Source organism: Magnolia sinica, chromosome 17, assembly GCF_029962835.1.
Source record: "Magnolia sinica isolate HGM2019 chromosome 17, MsV1, whole genome shotgun sequence".
Taxonomy (NCBI): Eukaryota; Viridiplantae; Streptophyta; class Magnoliopsida; order Magnoliales; family Magnoliaceae; genus Magnolia; species Magnolia sinica.
In genome coordinates this window covers 48,958,581-48,964,688 of record NC_080589.1, presented here as the reverse complement: position 1 = coordinate 48,964,688, position 6,108 = coordinate 48,958,581, and positions in this window count along the sequence as shown.

Below are 6,108 nucleotides of genomic sequence, written 5' to 3'. Positions count from 1 at the left end.
TGAGCCTAAACTATATTTGCTCCAAATATTCTAGAGCTTAAACAATGTACGACGCCTTAGGACTACTAATTGAACTCTAAGGTAGTTCCGCCCATTAAGGAGAATATTGTGTAGAGCATGCTAACAAACAAGAATTATGTTATTACCATGCCATGTCTCCAGTTCTGAAATATACAATTGAAGAATGAATTGATAAAAAATCATTATTCATGATTTTATGATTATCATATTACATCTCCAGTTATGAAATTATGCAATTGAAGCATGATCTCATAGAAATAATCATTTATGATTATGTGCTGATCATGAGTTCATAAAAATAAACATTTATGATTAGATGCAGAAAAGTATAGATCGATCATGCCATCCATATTCAAAATTGCTTTAAGATATTACCAAAATCTTGTGTGTGTGTGTGTGTGTGTAGATATAAGTCGATACATAGCAATTACCAAAATATTACAATTGCTCTGAAATACACAAAGCCAACATGAAGTTTTACAGATCTTGCTTGAATTGGACTTGGGTTGCTGCCATGTTGAGCTTGGCCTCAATGATAATCTTAGCCTGATCAGGGGCACCGGCAAGCTCTTGTTCCAAAGAAGCAGCAGTTGCCTTATCCTTCAGTAGCAGCTCTGACTCCTTAAGCTCGACTATATTAGTATTATCAGCAATATCAACCTTGGCTTTGCTCAGCCTCAATTCTTCAGTTTTCTTTTGGGCTTCGAGACTGAAAATCTATTTATTAATGGCTGCCAAGGTTTGCTCGAAGATCTTCTGTCATGCCCCAAACTTGAAAATTGGGCTCACAAAATTTTCGATCGCCAAATCCGGCGCCGACAGCCTCCGTAGTACCCCATTCTCGGCTCCCGACACCCATATACCAGGTTCGGATCCTGGGATCCTACAAGGAGGATTTTCAACATGAATTAGATTTGTAATAAGTATAACCATAAGCATAACCCACGAATAATAACCAAGACACCATCACAAAATCTACTATGATAAAAAACTTTAAGGTACAATGCATATGAAGGGAAATACAATGATAATAATAACGGAAACTCCTGAAGCTCGACTGCATGCTCCTGCTGCAATTAAGCTATGACTGTCTCCTAGCGTCACTTGCATCCATTAATCATGCATAAGCTTATATAAATCTTAGAGGGTTGTGAGAGTGTGTGCGCAATATAAGCGTGCTCAGAATGCAATATCAGAGTATTGCGGAATCATGCTGATAAGTCCATGTATACTAACAGTCGTACCAAGGCTATGCGATGCAAGGCATGAATGCTATCGACCATATCAATGTCATGCGATGCAAGGCGTGAATGATGTCAGCCATACCAAGGCCATGCGATGCGAGATGCAACTCAAGCATACCAATCCTCATCTGAATCCACATATCAATGCAGCTCAATACTAGAGCATCAAATATCAGTACAGTTTTCACTCTGGATAATCACTGAGGTTTAATACACTCTAAATGACACTGCCTCTTTCCTATGTGCATAGTCCAAGTGAGCATAAGAAACGTCACTATCCGCCTGGCCAATAGCCTACCAATCCTATCTGACACGTCGATAGCGGACCCATTTACTAGCTGGTCATACTCAGCCTAGCAATTGTCCCTACCCTCAGGTGGGTAAGGCCACACCCCCTTCCAACCGACCATGATACAGTGGGAGACGTGACATCCTGGTATTCGGCCCTCGTGCGCTCATGTATCCACTCGGTCTCGACGTTGGAGTCATCCTATGGTACCATTGGGTTTAGAGATTTTTACTTAGGGACATCTATGGTGCCCCGATGCTAGTAACAGTATTTTTGATATCCAATCCGGCTCTCCGCATGTGCATGTGAAGGCTACGGCCCTGATGTCGTTAGGGCGTATAGTAACTACATCACACAATGTAAGATGCATGAGTCATACAATCCAATTATGTATTAATCCTGCACGTACCGTGCACTCATAAGGGACAACACCGCCTATCAGGGACTCCCATAAATAACTTGCCAGAAGGCATATGCAATGGTCAACCTCATCTCATCACAAGCATGCAGATGATGCGTATGAACATGTATCATGGGTTATGCTGTCACATACTCACAATCGGTATCGATAATTGGCATTGATAACCGACATCGATAATTGGCCTATATGTAAGGCGGGGTCCACAGATGAATAGCTGATCTAAACTATTATATAAAGATCAGCCCTCGACCGTAGATATATCAAATCCAGTAGCACAGAGCCATCCATCTACGACGAGGATGGATCATGCAACATTAATGGGGCCCAATAATTTGGGTTAACCCACTAAGGGAATGATGAAAATGGCCCTAACAAGGCCTAAAGGAAGGTCACAATGTGGACATTTAACCAACATTGCTCCTAAGGGGTGGCCCACATAGAGCCAATCGTATAGTGGGCCCATGGCCTCACACAAGGGCCACATATATTCCATATCGGGCCTCACTCATGGGCCATAAATACATCTCATTGGGTTTGAACTGATGGGCTGCAAGTACATCACATTGGGCCTCACGGATGGGCCACAAATACATCAAGTGGGCCGCATCAATGGGTCGCACCATCTACACCATTCATCTATTTTAAAGATCATTTTAGAGCATTTCCTTAAAAAAATGAATCATATCGACAGATCATCTGGACCATACCACAAATAGCAGTGGAGATAATGATTTTCACTGTTAACAATTCACCGGGGGCTAGGGCCCACCATAGCTTTTATTTCCATCCAATCTGTTCATAAGGTCACAAAGACCTGAATTAGGAGGAAAACAAATTTCATATTGATCAGAACTTCTGTGACCTAAACGGATTCCAATGGCAAACGTTAATCCCTCACTAATTATGCAGCATTGTCCACCTGATAGACGGTCAATCCAGCAGCTATATTGCTGCTGGATGGACGGTTGATATAACACATATACCATGTGGTCCCATCGTCTCAACTGTCTAGACGGTGTGGATGCACACATATATCACGGTGGGCTCCATTCAAATGGATGGACGGCGTGGATTCCATCCACACATTAGGTAGTTCCCGTCCAGATGGACGGACAGTGTGGATGAAATCCACACACAGGTGGGTCTCACAAAACTTGTGACATCAATACAGCAGCTATATAGCTGGTGTGAGACTCACCAGCCAATCCACATCCCAGATAAGTGGGTCTCACGTAGGGTCCACCATACAATATTATTTTATAATATATATATATATATATATATATATATTATATTATTACTATATTATATTATATATATATATATATATATAATATTATAAATGCCCAGCGTCCAGCGTCCAGGTACGCTGGACGGACAGCCTAGATGTAAGACACCTCCATCACGGTAGGCCCCCACATGGCACCGTCCAGTGTGGAGATAGAACACGTACATCAAGGTGAGTCCCATCCCACATGCGCAGCACATGTGGGGTGGGCCCCACACACGTGCCAAACGGATGGCAGTAAGGATATAAGACATATCTTGTGGAGCATCCCACAGGACCATCCAGGGACGGACGGCCTGGATAATCAGATACATCATGGTGGAGACCCACCGTCCCAACCATAGATGGTGTGGATATAACACTATATCATGGTGGGCAACATAAATGCATGGTGTGGATATAACACTACATCATGGTGGGCCACATAAATGCACGATGTGGATTAAAACACATGTATCATGGTGGTGGGGTCCCACGTCAGCGTGGCCCACCGCTTGGATCAAACTGATATTTTTATTTTTACTTCATCCATGGCAGTGGGATGGGGCCCAACAGATGGACGGTCTAGATCAAGTGGGCCACAATCCATCACAAAAGAGAGAGAGAAAGAGAGATAGAGAGAGATCAACATATTGGAGGGACCCCGCCACTATGGGTCCCCCTCTATGTTACAACACAAACATCAAGATGGGTCCCATCACAAGTGGGCCTTACATAAAAATAACGATCCTACGCTACGATCACCCACTAATTGGCTTTCTTCTTTAGCTCCTTAGAATGCTAATCTCCTAAGCTCCTTCTTTAATGGAAGATGATGAAGATTGAAGGGTGGAGATGAGGATTTAGGGGTAGGTAGTGGGCCACACACTAGGCTTTCTCTCCTTAGAATTTTTCTCTCATGGAGGCTTAGAAATGGTGGAGAGAATGAGAGAGGAGAGGGTGTTGTAAGAGAGATGGAATGGGAGGAATGGGTGGTGTAAGAGAGGGGATATGAGAGTTGACTTTGGGGATGGGAGAGAGATGGGTGCCATGCCTTGTTGTTAAGAGAGAGATGAGTTGTGTACTTTACTTGTGATTGATTAATTGATGTGATGGGTTGTAGAGATTCTATCGGAATTCGCAATGCGTGGCATTTTCCTTGAAATGAACGCGGACCCACAACTCTTGGCCTGAGTATCTCATCGGCTCGCGAGATGCGGCGTTGGAACTGTGGCAATGGCATAGTCATTAAGGTACAAGTTTCGAGTCGAGCCAACTCAGATCTTCGGGATGCAACTTAGGGTCGCGCGCAAATGCTGATTACATGTCGCGGGTTACCAGAATTTGATTGGGAGGATCGTAGGAGTCTATGGAATGGTACAGACTAGGATATGGGCCTTACATCTTCACCTGGTCTTAGAGTGAATCACACTTTCTTTTATATCTGAAAATGATGGCGGAATTCCTAGATATCTTGTCTTTGAGGAGTACTAATTCTCTTTGATGATGAGGTATCTCTCAAGCAATAACTACTTTGCGAATTGACTTTAGTTGCCGCAGTAAAGCGTAAAATTGGATTAAAGAATCGTGGAGTGCTAAGACATTAATCTTATCCAGCTTCACAGAGTTATCAAGAATTGCCAAAGCATCACCAAGCAAGGGTCACTGATCAGGGTCTTGAAACATACATGCCACGATAGAGAGAGCATTCTTGACCAGGATGAGCTTGTATGGAGGAATCTTCTCTAAGGAGAGAAGATCCGACACAGTTGTCATTGAATTGGAGCTCGCAGAACAACTAGAAGACGGAACAACTATAGAGAAATGAGAAGAATAATAGCATAAGAAGGATGCAATGAAAAAGTTCTATTTGAAGGAGTGACTTGCAAATTACAAAAACTTAAAGTTATACCCGCTGCCGGGGCTAAGAATGAAGGAGACGATGAAGCTAAGGCCCTTATATCAGCAAGGATAGATGAAGGGTTAGGTACCTCCGCGGTGGAAGGTGTGATATTAAAAGATGGCTCCCTCACTGTAGTACTCGAATTAGGTGATGTTGGAGTCACCACAACAGCGGGCTCCGACTAAAATCCAGAGCACGCCATAATAGGAGGTGATCTCCTCACTCTCAATCTGAGAGATCTAAAGGTTTATATGACCAAACAATCGCCCCACGTGTAAGAATCACATGCATCCCCCAAATGTACACTTACCAGTGAGTAGGACATTACATGGGTGGTGATGTAATGACGGGCCCTCTCAGGAGGGAATGGAACATTGCATCAGAGATTGGGCCATTCATTAGGTAAGATATATACAGTGGCAATGTTCTGATCAAGCAGGTCAAATCTCGCTCGAACCCATCGCAAACGCATATAAGAGAAGCTCATCATCATCCATCTCCCGGGACTCGCCTCGAAGGTCGCATCAACATCGCAAGGATCGTAATCTGTGAGTGTGGTGTTCTAACACCGCCAACGTGGGAGAAGAGTGATGAACTCTAGAATAATGAAGGCATTGGTTAGAGATGTTAGTTCAATCAAGAATGATAAAGCAGAAGAAATTAAATCCTAAGTACTCTTGTTAATGCAAGGATGTATGAAATATGATGCGTGCCCTCACGCGTACACCCTCGGCGTCTTCATCTTACGTTACGCATGACACCACCTCAAAGTGCGCCACATCTACAAAGCACATGCTAATGCGTGGATGGATATGATTACCAAGTTGTTATTAGTCCATTTCAACGATTGGGAATCTAAGATACCTATCCTCATATCACCAGTTCGAAGAAGTGATCCATTCTAGGTCGATCTCCGAACTTCTCATACGATCATCTATTTGAGGTCGGTTGCAAAGGACTCGT